At 35.7% G+C, this 17,724-nt stretch overlaps 1 long non-coding RNA gene across 1 annotated transcript in view; it reads right to left on the reverse strand.

Annotated features, from left to right (window-relative positions):
• Positions 1-2,347: 2,347 nt before the first annotated feature.
• LOC309825829 overlaps positions 2,348-17,724 on the reverse strand; it is a 33,709-nt gene continuing 18,332 nt past the window's right edge. Inside the window, exon 3 of the long non-coding RNA XR_014297066.1 lies at positions 2,348-4,289. This is a non-coding gene — a long non-coding RNA (uncharacterized lncRNA). The remainder of the gene's footprint in view (positions 4,290-17,724) is intronic.

Below are 17,724 nucleotides of genomic sequence, written 5' to 3' on the forward strand. Positions count from 1 at the left end.
CATAAAATAAGCACAAAATAACAAGATCCCACAGTTGAAGTAAATTGAAGCATTTTCTTCATTGAAGGTGACTCTAGCAACAATAAAATCTAAACTGAGCTCAACCTCTGATCAAGTTGACTCAATCTTCCACATTAACAGCCTGACAGAAGAGGTGTGGAAACTATCAAACAGAAATATTAGACAACCATGACCAATTTTTTAAAGATATAGTAGAGGTGTACAAAATGCACCGACAGATGGGGAATTTTAGAAGAAATTATAAAAGAGAGTCAAATTAAAATGATAGAAATAAGAATCACAATAATGGATATCAAAAATTATTTTGACAGGTTTATCAAAAGACAGGACACAGTTGAGAAAGGAATCAGTGGATATGAAATTTATTATAAACTACTGAAGTTGAAACATAAAGAGGAGAGAGAGGAAGAAGCAGAAGAGGAAGAAGAATGAAGAGGGTAGAGAAGAAGGAAGAAAGAGAAGGGAAAAGAAAAGAACAGATGAAAAGAGAAATAAACAGAACAGAGTATCCAAGCTGTAGGATTATATCCACCTAGTATGAGTGTAATTGGAATCCCAGAAGAAATGAAGGTCAAAGAAATATATGAAAAGATATGGCTGATAATTTCCAAAAAATAATGAAAGTCAGCAATCCACAGACCCAAGAAACTCAGAGAACTGTAAGCAAGATAATTATGCACACACCCATGCATACATCAGAGCTAAAGAGATAAAAAAGAGAAAGAGAATATGTGGAGGGTGGTTAGAAGAAAATATTACTTATAGGTCAAAAAAAATTTATAGCAGATATGCATCCAGAAGAAAATGAATAACATCTTTCAAGGACTTAAACAAAATTAGCCAAGCCAGAATTTTACATCAAACAAAAATGTCTTTCAGACAAACAAAAGCTTAGAGCATTTACTGCCAGTACAACTGCACTGCAAGAAATGTTAAAGAAAGTTCTTCAAACAGAAGAATTAAGACACCAGATGAACATTTGGATTTACAAAGAAATGAAGAGTGCCAGAAATTTCAAAAAGAGAGTAAATATTAAAACACCATTTTCTTAATTTTAATTGCTTTAAAAGATAATTGATGGCCAAGTGAAAATTAGTAGCAATAGATTTGGGGGTAGATAAAATATGTAGAAGTAAAATGTATGCCAACAATAACACAAAAGATAAGAAGAAAGAATTAGATGGTATGTGTTAAAGTTCTTATTCTAAATATGTAGTGGTATAATATTATTTAAAGGTAGATCATTATAAGTTAAAGATATATACTGGGAACCCTAGGGCAAACACTTAAAGAGAGATATAATGAAAATATATGGAAATAAAATTAAATCATAAAATACTCAATTTTATGAAAAGGGGAAAAAAGGAACAGAAATAAAAAGCAAATGAGATAGAGAACAAGTAGGAAGATAACAGATTTATGTTCAATCACATCACGAATTTCATAAAATGTAAATGTTCTAATCACTTCAGTTAAGAGGCAGAGCTTGTAAGACTGAAAAGAAAAAATAACTGTTTTATTTTCAAGAAATCAACTTTAAATATAAAAATATAACCAGATTAAAAGTAAAAGACAAAATACAGTCAATATTTCTAGGTTGAAAAAAAAGAGAAGTTAAGGATTGAAATAAAGTTTTGTCTTGAGAAATTTGGGTAGTGATACTATACGTAAAGGTGGAGAGGTTAGAGAAATAATAGGTTTGGAAAGTACAAACAATAATTTAGTTATAGACACTGTATTAGCCAAGATCAAAAGTTATTAACCTATGGGCTTTGGGCCAATCCAGCTGGCTTCCTATTTCTGTATAGCCTGTGAGCTAAAAATAGTTTCTACATTTATAAATGGCTGAAAATAATAAAAGAGAGAATATTTTGTGAAATGCAAACATTATATAAAATTTAACTTTCAGTTTCAATAAATAAAGCTTATTGGAGCACAGCTGCACTCATTCATTTACACATTGTTTGTGGTTGCTTTTGCACTACAGTAACAAGGTTGAGCAATTGTGACAGAAACCATATGTGGCATTAATTTCTTCACACTGTTCTTGGTGCACTATAAATCACAATTCATAGTTACTATTCAACAGTATGTCAAGTGTTACACACATTGTCATACAATTTTATTTTATGTAACTTTTCTTGCTAGTGCATCCCATCATGTCAGTAAAAGAGAAAAAGTGGACTTTGAATGGCATGTTTTTAAGGCACGGTGAAGTGTAGATGATTTTATTATTGAATTAGATAGCACAGCATTGTGTTCATCATGCAATGACACTATAGTTTAGAATACAATATGTGATGACATTACCAGATTAAGCCTTTATCACAATATTCCCAATTCACAGGAAAGCAACAGTCTGAAAAATTACTAGAAAGTTTAAAACTGAATATCTCATCACAGCAGAATTTCTTCACACAAACATAAATAAAAGTAAGGTTACAACCAAAGTAAATTTCTAAGTGGCTCATTTGTTACCCAGCCAAACAGTAGTTGGTGAGTTAAATAAATCATGCATGATTGCAGCAGCCAAAGAAATGTGTTCAGACAAAACTTGCTTAAGACTATTAGCCTTTCAGATAAAATAGTTGCTCAAAGAGTTGAGAACATTAGGGGCAATATCAATATTCAATTTAAAACAAAACAAATGATTGTGAGTGTTTCCATGGTTCTTAATGATTCAACAGATGTTACCAATACTGCTCAGCTGTTGTTTATTCAAGGAGTTAATGCTGAGTTTGAAGTGACTGAAGATTCAGCCTAAGTGATCTGTGTGGAATAACTACAGGCAGGAATAGTTTCAAAGTTGAGAAAACATAATTCAATATAACATGAAGTGGAATCTTCTAAGATGTGTTACAACTAATAACGGTAAAAATGTGGATGGAGCAGAAAATCACAGCTGAGCAAATTTGCAAAGCTTGTGAGAAGTATAGTTTTTATAGCCTATGGTTATTTGCTGTATTATTCATCAGCAGATATTTGCAGAAAATTTTCAGTTATCATGTGATATTATTCCAGTAGTGTCAATGGTGAGCTTTGCTTGCTCTCATGGACTTAATCATTGCCAATTCTGGGAATTTATGAATCGAAGCTGTGAATTGCAGCTGAATGTTATGACTTAGTCCACCACACAGCAGTTTAGTGACTTAGCACTAGTAACATTTTATTGCTATTTTTTGGAGCTCACAACCAAGATTGGAATTTTTCTGAACAAAATGAACCCCAAACACTATTATCAGACACTGAACAACTTTGAAAATTACTTTTTGCTGTGGACTTGACAATGTTTATTTATGAGTTCAACCTAAAATTATGAGGCAAAACAATGTTTATTCAAGATACTTGTAATAGTTATTTCAATGGCAATAATGTTTAAATTATAGTAATGTCAATCTGCTTTACATACTTCCTGTGCTGTCAAAACAAAAACTGAGATCTCCATTCTGACACAAATTTGCAATAGCTATATTTTCTATGTTCAAAGTAGAGTTCCAAGAGCCTTTATCGTATTTCAATGCAAGTACAAAAGAGATGTTCAAACTTCAAAATCCATTTAACTGTGTTATCCAAGAGAGTCCACCTAAGCTTCAATTTAAAGTGATTAACTTGCAATGTTTTCACATGCTCAAAAGCAACTATCAGGAGAAGAATCTAATGGAATCCTATCAATACCTTCCAAGCAATGAATATGCTCAACTAAAATCATAGACACATGGATTGATATCAGTATTTGGTAGTATCTATCTTTGTGAAAAGACATTTTCAAAGATGAGATGTACTTTTGCCTATTTTACAATTAGGCAAAATATTATCCCCCCTCAAAATAGAATTCTATTTATCTCATTAGTGGATCCATATTACAAAAAGGAGTATAGTAGTTCTAATATAATATAATATAATAATAATATTATTACATTTTTTATTTCCTCAATAAAAATTTAGGGAAATTTGTCTCCTCTATTGTTATAAGTACCTACAATATCTTTAATTTGGCCTCTTGACCAACAAAGTTTAAAGTATCAATATTTACTATCTGACTCTTTACAGAAAAAGTTTGCCAATCCCTAGTCAAGATAAACTATGATGTAGTAGCAATGAACCCTGAAATATCAAGGACTTAACACAATACAGGTTTACTTGCTCTTCATGGCTCAGTCTAACATGGGTCCCACAAGTCTCCTTGTGCTCTCTTCCAGTGGTGACCCAGGAATCCAGACTTCTTCCATCTTGCAACGCTATCATTTTGGAGTTCTTTATTTTCAAACCTGTGTATGAGAGAGAGAGGGAGACTATGAAGAATTCACAACTGTTTTATCTACCGTGGAATGGAAGTGACAAATCTCTTCTGCTCAAATTTGAGAGTCATCAGAATACGGATGATATTTAATGACATGTGAAGAAATGAGATCTTCTACAAAGAAAATAGAGAGGGAAAAATCACTAGAGGAACATACCTTAGGTATCTCAATTTATGGAGACCCAGTCCACAAGAGGAAAATGAATATGAGAAGGTCATTGAGTGTGACAGGTCGAAGAGGAAAAGAACAAGGAGACTTTGATGTCACAAAAGCCAAGCAAAGCCTCGAAAAGAGTGTCATATATGATCTATAGCATCAGTTACCAACCATGACTAAGGCAAGTCACAACTTCCCTGAAATGAACTGCCCACACCTCTATATTAATATATTATAATATTTATCTGAAATGATCCATAATGAAGATGAAATGACATAGTGTATATGAATATACTGGGATCCCTACATAAATTATGACAGTAATGGTTTTCATTGTAGTCACATGCAGAGACTCCTCTACTTTGTGCCAAATCTTTCTGAAGAGTTAGAATTCTCCCATAACCTACCCCAACCATTGCCTCCAAATTAACACAGCAGGTTTCACCAAACTGGTTTAGGTGCAGATAACAACAATTTAATTGAAATTCAGTGATTCCTAATCTGAAGCATTTCAGAGGCAAGAAGGACTCAGGGATATGAATCTCTCTTTCATTAAAATCAGATCAGTGTGTGAAATCCTTACAATCTTTTCTGGAACAAAGATCCAACTCAAGCTGGCAGCTCCTAAGCCACCACATGGCCATAGGCAGACACAGTAAGCTATAGTCTGAAATTCTGGTAAATGGTGCCCCAAACTTCGGGGAAATCATAAAAGCAGCTGAATGAAAGCTGTGTCCTAAAGCTCTCTGCTTGTTAGGTGTGATCGACACGGAAGGTAAAAATAAACAAATATAAATGGGTCTCTACTTAACTCTAGAGCTTTCACTTTATAGATTTTTATTAAAACACATTTGCAAAAGTACAAAGGTTAGTTTGTGTTTTATTTTTCCCTCTTTTTTTCACAATGATATATTGGAATTGTTCAACTGAAACCATATGTTGGCTCAATAATTCTCAATTGCAAAATGTGCACCATTTTAAATGTGCACCCAATAAAAAAGAGGGGGAGGGGACTAATGTGTCAGCATAAATACTCTTGAGGAGATAGAAATACTGTGTTTCCAATCTATTGGAAAAGAGGAAAAGCCACCTCTTTGGTTACTTAACTACAGAGCAGAAATGTAATGCAACTGAGTAATGACACACTGATGCATCAGGGAAAAAATATCATATAATTTTGAAAAAAACCACAAAAAAACCCTGGGTTCAAATCCAGCTCTTCCACCTATTGGCTCAGTGTCCTTTTAAAACATTTGTCATTTCAGGGAGACAGTTTTATTTCCTGTGATATGAAGATAATAATTCCTACCTGGGATAGTTGTTATATGGATTAAATAGATTTAATGAGACAAAGCACACATATGGATGACACATGGTTGGAACTTGACACGATGAAATGGATGACAACTTAGTCCATTCTAGATTCTGCTACTCTGTTTTGTTCTCTTTTTTTTCTGAAAATTAATTATGGAAAACTGAGAAGTTGAATAGGATAGCAAATTCGATAATATGCCAAAACCTGAAGCATGAATAGGAATGAAAATAAATCTGTTCAGTCACAAGCACCTGTCATGACCCCTCCACCGAGTTTAAGCTTCTCCAAAGCCAGTGTGTATCGCAATTACCAAAAACCTTGATAAAATGCAGATTCTACTTCAGTGAGTCTAGGGAGGGTTCTGAAATTCTGTATCTGTAACAATTACTAGGTGATGACAATGCTTGACCGTTAGTGAGCAACATTTTGGCACAAGGGATAATTTAAGAAAAATAAAACTGTTTGTGGGCCACTTTTTTTCTTCAAAATTCCAGTAGCTTTACTGAATTTAATAGAGAAAAATTCTTGTTATTAGAATTTAGGGTAATAATAATAGCCAAAATTATTGAGAGCTTACCATGTGCTAATTGCAATGCTAAATGCTTTATAAATATTTTCTTATTTCATCCTCTCAAGAGTCCTTATGTACCTACTACTGTATTAGTATCTTCACAATAAGGAACCAGTGGTCCAAATGTGTCTTTCCTTTTCACTCAGCCCTTCTCCTTTGCCTAATTCACTCTCTTTTGAGCATGGGAATCTATGTTCATTGCCTTTAATATAACGGACAGACAGAAAAAGTATATTCAAGGTAAGATTGATTACAAAACAGTCTATACTTGTTGACTGTTAAGTAGTAGCTTTTAAGCAGCATTTGATATATTTTAATATAACGGTAATGGACAACACCATTGGACACCCAGGGTGTCAGAAATACCTGGATTTTTCCATGCATCCTTCATAAAAATAAGTTCCCATTACAAGTCTTTTCTCAAAAAGTTCTTTTTTCCTATTACATAATTTTGGCATATTATGGACATTCCATACTCATAACAGATTAAAATAGCTCTCATACACTCTATAAATGTATAGTGAACACACCTATTCTAAACTATACAAGAAAATTTACTTTGAGAGCAAGCAGATAATTTAGAACAAAGATAATGTCAAAGTGTTTTTGGAGAGTCACACAAACTTTGAGGCTGCTTTGGACTCACTCATTCCAGCCCCCAAAGGAAAGTTAGAATAATGGTAAAGAGTGTTGGTACTTGTATCAGACAGATTTGTGTGAAAATCTCAGCTCCTCAATTTACTAGTTATATGACCCTGGGCAAGTTGTTCACCTTTATGAGCCTCAATTTCCTCACCTGAAAGGTAGAGATGAAAAATAATAATCCTGATTTCCTATGCCCATTGTAAGGATTAAGTAAAGTATGCAAAGCACTTAGCCAATGATATATGCTATCAATGTTGCACTTTTTTGATTCTAAGATGCACTTTTTTTGTAGCATTTTAACATCTCCGAAATTAGGAAGTGTTTTCTAATAGATGTGTAGTGTAAGTGTCTGACAATTGCTTTTCTTGATTGTAATGTAAGTGCCTGACATTAAGCTTTTAATTGCAAGGCATCCATTTCAAAGACATCCATCTATAATAAACACATTGCCAGCTACACAACTGGATAAAGTGCCAGGCGGCTCCACCCATGAAGTTTCCCTTTTAGAAAGCCCTAGTTGACCTAGATAACTGACTGACTGACCCTGCTTTCCCTTCCTGTGCTTTAATTCCCACTCTTATGTTTTAAATTCACCAATAAAGAGTGAAACCTCAAAAGTCTAAGCACACCACCCTTGATCCCAATAAAGGCAGAGCCACAATTCCTCTCTCTCACTGTCTCTGTCACTCTCTCTCTGCCCCGCTCACCTACCGTTCTGTGTGGTCCTGGGTGCACCATGTACCCTCTAGGACTTGTGAGTAATGAACCTTGTTTTTTTCAAAGTTCCCTGATGGATGTTGTTGAGGTGTGTCTTGCAATCATAATAAGAATCACAAGGGTCAGACCAACCATACACTGGGTCTGGTTAGTGAAATGTCTGTGGAGCCTCACCACTAGTAGTCTACTATGGTAGGTGTGTACTCCCAGGCATTTTTAGCTGATAGCTTTAGTGAACCATTGATCAAAACCTCCCGCTTTGGCCAGACACGATAACAATGGCTTGTATGAGTTACCTCACAACAGGAGGTCCCATAAGGAACACAGTGCTGGCGCCATGAGAGAATTCGTGAGGGGTTGAAAGGAGGGAGGAGATGCCAGCCCATAATATGGGCCAACCTCCCAGAAGCTCTTGCACTAGACTCTTGGCAGAGAGATGCATGCACCACCAGGAGGGACCTGAGTCCGACCAAATATGACACAAGCAAGATGACTGGCCAGAGACAACCCGGAAAGCTAACCCCATGACCTTAAAACCTGAGACTGCAAGCCATGTGTCAGAGCAGCTCTCCTGGCTTCCCTTACCCTGCTGCTCTCTGCCAGGGCCCCCCTTCCCAATAAAGTCTTTTGCTCTCTCACCACATGTGTCTCCTTGGACAATTCATTACCGAGGGTTAGACAAGAGCAAACTCTCAGGCCCTGAAAGGGGCCCTATTCCAGTAATGATAGTATCATTATGGATAGGCAGAGACCAGTCCCAAACAAGATAGTTTATAATCCCTGTTGGCCAGGTAGAATTAATGAGGTATGTGTCATTCTCTGTGCTTGCATGATTTCAATAACAGATGAGTACATCTTTGTCACTTTTGCACAATTGTTGCAGTTGTGCACAATTATGCACAATTGTATGTACATAGCTGTTTCCATATGTGCTAAGTGTAACTGGCATTTTAGATGTCTTTTAAAAGATTATGCTATGATTCCATGTTGAAACAAAAGTTATTATGTATCTTCGAGATCCCAGGAAAAGAGTATTGAGACGTTTGGGACATTGAGATATTTGAGTATTGATATATTAGGTACACAAATATCATTGTTGAGAAATCACCAAAATTCCATATTTTCTTGCAAAGCAACAATCAAGTGTTTAACAGGACCTAAGAAGGTAAAATACCCACAAGTAAATGAAGCTGTTAACATTTTCTTGCCTGCATATCTACAAAAAGATTGTCTATCACACAACAAGCAACAGAACTAAAGACAGGAGAAACTGATATCTGAAAGAGCTAAAGGAATCTTAAAGAAATGAGAGGCTGATAAGACCAATTCTTATTTTACACAGGACAAGTGATAAGGTATTAAACAAGAATTCATGAAAAATTTCCTTCTAACTTTGAATTTAAATTCCAGAGATACATTATCAATGAAGACAAAAAGAAGGAAGGGAAAAAAAAAGGAAGAGGGAGGGAGGAAGGACAAATTAATTTCTCTTATATTTTCCTTTTAATGTATGCCCAAAAGTGATAAATGATTAAGGTCTATGTTTACATAAGTCTAAAAGGGCTCTTTCAATAAAAATTTTTTTAAAAATTCTACAATAGCATTATGTTATAGTGTAATAGACAGCATTTTTTTCTTTTGGTACACAAAGCAATAAGGCATCTCAAAGTTGATAACATTTTGGAATGGATGAAATATGGAAAGGATTAGCTACTACAGTATAGTTATATCTTCATAATGTTAGCAACATTTCTCTCAAAAATATTTATTGATAGAAAAATAGCCACTTTACATTTTCAATGTTGCACTATACCTATCAGGGTCCAATTTACAATATGTAAAACAATGACCAAGCAATTAGACAAAATTAAAAATTCAGGGACTTCCCTGACGCTCCAGTGGTTAGGACTCTGTGCTTCCAGTACAGGGGGTACAGGTTCGATCCCTGGTCGGGGAGCTAAGGAACTAAGCTCCCATATGCCGCGCAGCCAAAACAACAACAACAACAACAACAAAGAGCCTCATGATAACATAAATAATAACTGTATTAAAACTTCAGCCATTTACTTATTTTTTTCATCTCAAGTACTATTTGGTAATCTGTGACTTTTCTCCTGGGGAGCTTTTGGTAATACTTCTGCAAGCCTCAAATGCATGCTGTTAACACTCAGGTTAACAGTTTTGACTGATTTGTCTGTTTAGTCCAAAAAGTGATTCAATAGATATTTCCCCAGTGAACTTCCTGCCAGGACTGTGATCACCCAACATGAATAATAGTCTCTAGACCATGGAAAGCACTAGAGAGGGTTCTGAAGGTCATAACCAGGGACAGCCCTTGAGAAAGGATTGCCCATCATATAAATTTGTCTTGAGTGTTACCCTCCTTCCCCTTCAGTTACTCATTGTAGGTGTGCACCCATACACAACACACACACACACACACACACATACACAGTAGCATTCAGACTCTCAGCTGGCTAATAACAGAGTAACAGAAAGTTAAACATAAGCAATATGACAGGAGAAAATATTGGCAAAACTAATGGGTTGATAACTTGAGTGCGTGAGGTATTTGTCCCCTAGACTCTATTTGTGAAGAGTTGCAATGGGAGAGATGCTAATAAACATAAAGAACTTAATTCGTGAATTTAAGCTCCTAGCAGTTTGAATCCTGGCATAAACAAAAGATTTGCAGGCATAATTAGCTAGCCAGAATTTCCTACTGCAGAGAGAATACATAGAACTTCTAAGGGCTGGAGGAGATAGACAGAAATTTTTCAAAGAAAGTGGAAGAGTTAGGCAGAATGTGGTACACATATTCCACTCCAAGAATAGAGCCCTGGGATGGGAATAGGGGAAAACAATAGAACTTCTAATAAAAACATAAACCCCAAAGTAGAAAATTCCTGAATATTTTTTCTTGGGTGCAGCCCAGAAAAATGATAAGCATCTTATAGAAATATCCCACACTTGCAAAGAGCTGTAGTAGATATGGTGGTAGGTATGGTAGTTGCATCTGGAGGTACTGGAAGACAGAAAGACCCTCAGAATTTTTCATGCTACTGTAGCATACAAAGAGAGAGTAAGGATGCTTAGGCAAATGGTCGACCTTATGCTGACTACAGCTTCTAGTGTCCTTACCATGTCTGGCATCTCACTCTAGCAACATCCTACTGCCGGATTTACCTTGTGGTCTATTTGTAAGTCCGATGACTTATACCATCTTAGCAAGAGTGATCCTATGTCCAGGCTGCCTCTTCCATGGCTTTATTTTGAAACATATTTGTGCTGGATAAGAATTCTTTGTTGACAGGTTTGGGTATTTTTTTGTTTTGGTTTGGTTTTTTTGTTTTGTTTTGTTTTCAGTACTTTAAAGATGTTGCTCTACTGTCTTCTAGGTTGCATTATTTACAAGGGAAATTTGTAAATAGCAAATAGCAAATTTGTAAATAGCAAAGATGCTATCCACATCTTTGTTCCTCTGTTCAAAATTTGTCCTTTTTTCTCTAGCTGATTTTTACATTTTGTCTTTATCACTAGTTTTAAGCAGTTTGGTTCATGATTCTTTTATTGGCTTTCTTGAGCTTTTTGGATCTGTGGGTTTATAGTTTTCAGCAAATTTGGAAAAATATTGGCCATTATATCTTCAAATACTCTTTCATTTATTCCCCCTCTTCTCCTGCAGGAACTGCAATTACATATGCATAAGTCTGATCCAAGGCATTCCACAGCTCACTGATGCTGTCTTCATACTTTTTTGATCTTTTGTATTTCTGTTTTATATTTATATATTTTTATAAATATATAAATACACTTATATTTTGGATTTTTTATGTCTTCAAGCTTGCTAATCTTTTTTCCTGCATGTGTTATCTACCTTAATCCACTCTGTATTTTTACACGTCAGATGTTTTAATTTTCATATCTATAAGTGATTTGGTTCTTTTTTATACTTTCTACACCTCTCCTTAATATCATCAGCCTTTCCTCTAGCTTTTTGAATAAATGGAAAGCAGTTATACAGCTGTTTTCATGTCCTTGTCTACTAATTCAATTATTGGTGCCATTTCTGGGTCAGTTGTGATTGATTTTCCTCCTCATCATGGGCTCTGTTTCCCTAGATGAGGAGTGCCTGGTAAGTTTGTATAACCAGTAATTTTTTTTTTTTTTTTTTTTTTTGCAGTACGCGGGCCTCTCACTGTTGTGACGTCTCCCGTTGCGGAGCACAGGCTCCGGACGCGCAGGCTCAGAGGCCATGGCTCACGGGCCCAGCCGCTCTGCGGCACGTGGTATCTTCCCCGACCAGGGCACGAACCCGTGTCCCCTGCATCGGCAGGTGGACTCTCAACCACTGTGCCACCAGGGAAGCCCCCCAGTAATTTTTAATTAATGCTAGACATGAGTGGTTTTACCTTGTTGGGTGTTGGCTGTCTTTATGTTCTTATGAATATTCTTGAGTTTTGTTCTGGTATTGGGTGTGTTACCTGGAAACAGTTTTGATCTTTAGAGGTTTGGTTTGTGAACTTTCTTAGCCTACAGAGCAGCATTTAGGATATGACTAACATTTCCCCACTACTGAGGCAAAATTCTCTTGAGTAATCTACCCAACATTCAGTGAATTATGAAATGTTCTACTCTGCCTGGATGGAACCAGACCTCTTTCCAGCTCTGTGTGAGCTGTAGAGATTATGCCCTCTAATTCTTTTGGATGGTTCTTTCTCCACTTCTGGTAGTTTTCTCACATGCCCGTGCTTATTAACACTCCGCTGAAGACTCCAAGGAGATCCTCTACTTATTTCTGGTGCTCATACTGCATACAGTTCTATCTTCTCCATGACTCTACTCTGTGAACTCTAGCCAACCTAGCCTCCCTGGACTTCAAGACCCAGCTTGGTTTCCCTCCCTACTCATGTTTGGTTTCCTCTCTCTCAGGGGTCACTCTCCTCCATTGCCCAATGCCCCATGTCTTGAAAACTGTTATTTAATGTATTATGTCTGGTGTTTTAGTTATTTTCAAGTTGGAGGATGCATTCAAACTCTTTTACACCATCTTGGCCAGAAGCACAGATCAATGTGATATTTTTTTAGTGTGTTAAGTTTCCCTATAATATCTGAGTTTACATAGTCTGATCATATTATGGTTTTGGTTATTTAGGATGGCATTTTTCAATCAACAGTCTTTCTTCCTCAAATTAAAATATCTATAAATCTCTACGTGTTTAGGATTCTAAGTCCAGATTCCCAATATATTGAAATATCTAGAGTAAGAGCAAAACACAGAAGTATTTTGCCTACATATTACCAAACATCCAAAATGTATCCAATAGCCTAATGTTTGGTTTCATATAGGCTTAACATTTGAGTGCTTACTTTTTCTCTTTCCTGTCAGCTGTTGGACCTCCACATCCACAGATACAAACCACAGTGAATTCGCTGTTCCAAAGCTAATCCCTTCTCTTCAAGCAGCTTTGGAATGCAGTCGTACCTGAGCCAAGGAGGGCCCGAGAGGTTAAAAATAAGAAATATTTTCCTCTAATTGAAAATTTTAAAAACAATTCTACAAGTGGAAAGCAAATTTTTAATGACAAATCACTTTTAGTTATTTTTAAACTTGTTTCTGTAATTCCTAAGGAATATTTTTCTTCTCTGGGGATCATTTTGTCCTTTTCCTTGGCTCCTGCTTTTGAGATAAAGCCATTATCAATAAACCACTTGGGAGGAGAAAAAAGGAAGATGGCTTTTCCTAGGCAGAAAGTCTCTTTCTCATCTTACCCAAACATACATGCACTCCAGTGACATACCCCATAGTGAAGTGGCTCAGTATCCTTAATGCTAATAAAAATCTCTAAGAAAACAATGAGAACATTTTTATTTATTTATTTATTTATTGGCTGAGTTGGGTCTTTGTTGCTGCGCTCGGGCTTCCTCCAGCTGTGGCGAGAGGGGCCACTCTTCATTGTGGTGCGCGAGCCTCTCATTGCGGTGGCCTCTCCTGAGCACGGGCTCTAGAGTGCGGGCTCAGTAGTTGTGGTGCACAGGCTCAGCTGCTCCGCAGCATGTGGGATCCTCCCAGACCGGGGCTCGAACCCATGTCCCCTGCATTAGTAGGCAGATTCCCAACCACTGCCCCACCAGGGAAGACCTGAGAACGTTTTTATTTTGTGCTCTCTCTGTATTAAACATCATCAGCCCTATTATATTACTGTGCTGTCACAACAGGGTTATTATAAGTCACAAGTTTTTCCACTATTCATAAATTATAATTTGCTGTCAGTTTGTACCAGACACTAGTCTACTTAGGGGAAAGGAAAAAGGATGCTCTATCTTTTTATACTGTTAAGAGTCTTTCTAAACATCATGTTACTTGGATACTTGACAGACCTCCCTGGCAGTACACACTTTATTTTTAAACTTTCTTAAAATCCAAACTTTCTTTTTTTATTTCACAACATTGAAAAATAAAAAGCTTCAAAGGGTATTTTCCATAATTAGTGTTAAAACCAAGACAAATTTTGCTGTTAAATTTCATTAAAACATGTTCTCTTTATTTTTCATATTTGAAAATGAGAAATTATAACTTTTCCCCCATTTTCTTTACAACACCACATTTTCTAGACAGCTACACATCTTCAAACTTGGCTTAAACATTCCTGAAAGAAACCTTCATTTATATCAAAAGAAATGAAAGAGAAAAAATATATGGTATATAACGTTATGGATTTTAACATTTTCTCGTGTACATTACAGGATACAATTAGGCTATGAAGCTACCTAACAGAAATCCCTTCCATTTAGGTAATGGTGTGAGGAAAAATCTGGAAAGCAGCAGTCTTAATAAATATGCAAAAGACCAGAAAGTGAGAAAGAAAAGAAAATCCAGTTCTTGGATTATTTATCTTGACTCTAATTACTGGATTTTAAGATTTGTGGTTAGAAGCTCTTCATCTAGCCTAGCGTAGAGAGGCTTTATCACAAAATAATACTCTACAACACATAGGAATTGCATCATCCCTCACCTTGCCCTCCAGCCCAACAAAAATTCCAATCCATGAAAATTTAGGAATTTAACCTCAAAGTCTACAGTAATGGAACATGCTGTGTTTTATTTTGACAGTGGAATGAATCTACCAGAGGCTCCCGAATCCACAGGGCTTGGGTATCTGGCTCCAGAGCCAAGTGGTTTAGGAGTCAAATGCATGGGAGAGTCTGCAGGCTGCAGACCCAGGATGAGGATGTCAGGGAAGCCTTCTGCCTAAAGAATGAGAAGTCAGGAGCTACAGGAGGCAAGTGCTTTCAGAATGCAGCTCAAGTTTTTCTACCTCTATATTCTATTTTCCTTTCTTTGTTTCTCTTTTTCTTCCCAAAATTCATACTATCTCCTATTGTAGAAAATGTGAAGAAAGCACACCAAATTAAAGAAGAACATAGCATTGCCTACAATCCCTCCATAGAAATAAACATGCCACCTTTCGTCATATCACCATCTTGACTTTGTGTTGTTCCTTTTGTTGTTGTTTTCTTTATTAAACATTTTGATAAAATGGGAAACAATCATGATACCATACTCTATATAAATATATAAATAGATTATGGTATCATGATTGTTTCCCATTTTATTAAAAAATCTTTAAATTTACTTTTCAGAAAAGGCAAAATAGTTCCAACATACGGTGTGCCATGTATTTAACTTTTTCTCTTTTGGATGTCTTGCTTGTTTCTAGGTGCCTATTCTTGGACACAATGCAGTGATGAACATCTTTGCTCATAAATCTCTCTGTGCATTTCTGTTTATGTTGCTGATATATATTCTAAGAACAAAATTACTAGGTCCAAGGATATGAAAACCTTTGAATCTCCTGATAAAAATAACCATATTGCTTTACAGAAAAGTCAAACCCATTAATATCCCACTTTCAGTATGTGAGTATACTTGTTTTTCTGTGACATTAAAGCATTAAGAACTATAATTATTTTATACTAAGGTATTAAGACAAACATTATTTCATTGTTATTTTAATTTTTGGCTTTTCATTACTTGCAAGGTTGCATACTTTATATGTTAAACAGGTCTATAATTTTCTCTACTGAAAACTGCCTATTCATGTCACTTGCTCATTTATCTTCTTGTGTGACAGTGTTTTTCTTACTGAGTTCTATGAACACAATACACACGAAGAATATGCAGCATTTCTTATCAAAATGTGCTGTAAATATTGTCCTAATTTATTTAATTACAACTATAATAAATTTTAAGTCAATTTATTTAAACTAAAAACAACAACAGCAGTTCGTTCATTTCTTCCACCCACCATCCTCTGCCTCTGGCAACCACCAATCTATTATATGAGCTTAGTTGTTTAAATTAAAAAAAAAATATTTTTAGATTCCACATATAAGAGAGAGCATATTTTTCTCTGACTTATTTCACTTAGTATAATGCCCTCGAGGTCCATCCATGTTGCTGTAAGTGGCAAAATTTCATTCTTTTTGTGGCTGAATAATATTCCATTGTATGTGCATATCACAATTTCTTTATTCTTTTATCCATTGATGGACTCTTAGTCTCCATATCTTGGCTGTTGTAAATACTGCTGCAATGAATATGTGGGTGCATATATATTTTCAAATTAGTGTTTTTGCTTTCTTTGGGTAAATACCCAGAAGTGGAATTGCTGGATCATATGGGAGTCCTATTTTTAATTTTTTGAGGAATCTCCATACTGTTTTCCACAGTGGCTACACCAAATTACATTCCTACTAACAGCCCACAAGTTTTCTCCTTTCTCCACATCCTTGCCCAACACTTGTTATTTCTAGTCTTCTTGATGATAGCCATTCTAACATGATATATGTTAGAAATATATACTAGAATATACTAGAAATATATATATTTCTAGTCTTCTTGATGATAGCCATTCTAACGAGATGATATCTCGTTATGGTTTTGATTTGCATTTTTCTGATGATTAAGGATGTAGAGTATCTTTTCATGTACCTGTTGACCATTTTATATGTCTTCTTTAGAACAATGTCTATTTAGATCTGCCCATTTTTTAATCAGGTGGTTTACTTTTTTGCTATTGAGTTGTATGCGTTCTTTATATGTTTTGGATATTAGCCCCTTATCAACTATATAATAATTTTTACGTACACTTTTTTATGTAACCAAATATGTCATACTTTCCTTTTATAGCTCCTTACATTGTTTTATTTGCTGATCATTACAGAGCTGCAATAGCATGCTAAAGATAAGATAAGCTGTGACTTAGACTCACTCCCAACAAATCAAGAGTTGTTTGTTGTGAACAAAATTTTGCAGGAAAAGTTCATCAGTAAATGAGAATATTTGCTCAGTCTAAATCATCTTTAGCTACATGTTATGTAAATTCTGTTGAAGAGTCTTAACCACCCTAATGAATCGTGTCTCAAATCTATACCATTGAGTCCTCTTACAGCCATAGTTCAAAACATATGGTCATTATTAAATTGATAGGCTCACTTATCTCATGATCATTTGTTTAATACTTCTATCAACAAATATTTGCTGAGCACCTACTCTGAACATGGTCAGATTGAAAAGCATCCCAGTTTCAGACAAGCACATGCCCTAAATTAAGATTCAATACCTAACAGGCATATTTAAGTGACTTGTTATATGACAAACATCTAGATGGGCTGGCTCTTCTCCCTCCATCTGTTTGACATTTGGGGTCATTAGCGATAAGGGTCCAATGAGGAGTAGGTGAAAAAAATGAGAAACAAAGCGTGGGTCATTAGGTGGCATAAACAAAGCTGCAAATCATGTTGTGGAGTAAATCATGTCCAGCCTGGAGCTAGAGTCTGGAAATAAGCTTTGTGAAGTCTATTCAGACTTCTCCTAAAGGCAATCATGACAAGCCCGTTTTTGACTCACCTTCAAAATAGTCTCTATCATCCTCTTCCAACTGCATTTCTTTAGAATTAAAAATTAGATTTGAATTTGGATTTATAGCATAATC

This window comes from Grampus griseus (genome assembly GCF_964374135.1).
Source record: "Grampus griseus genome assembly, chromosome: 8".
NCBI classification, from domain to species: Eukaryota; Metazoa; Chordata; class Mammalia; order Artiodactyla; family Delphinidae; genus Grampus; species Grampus griseus.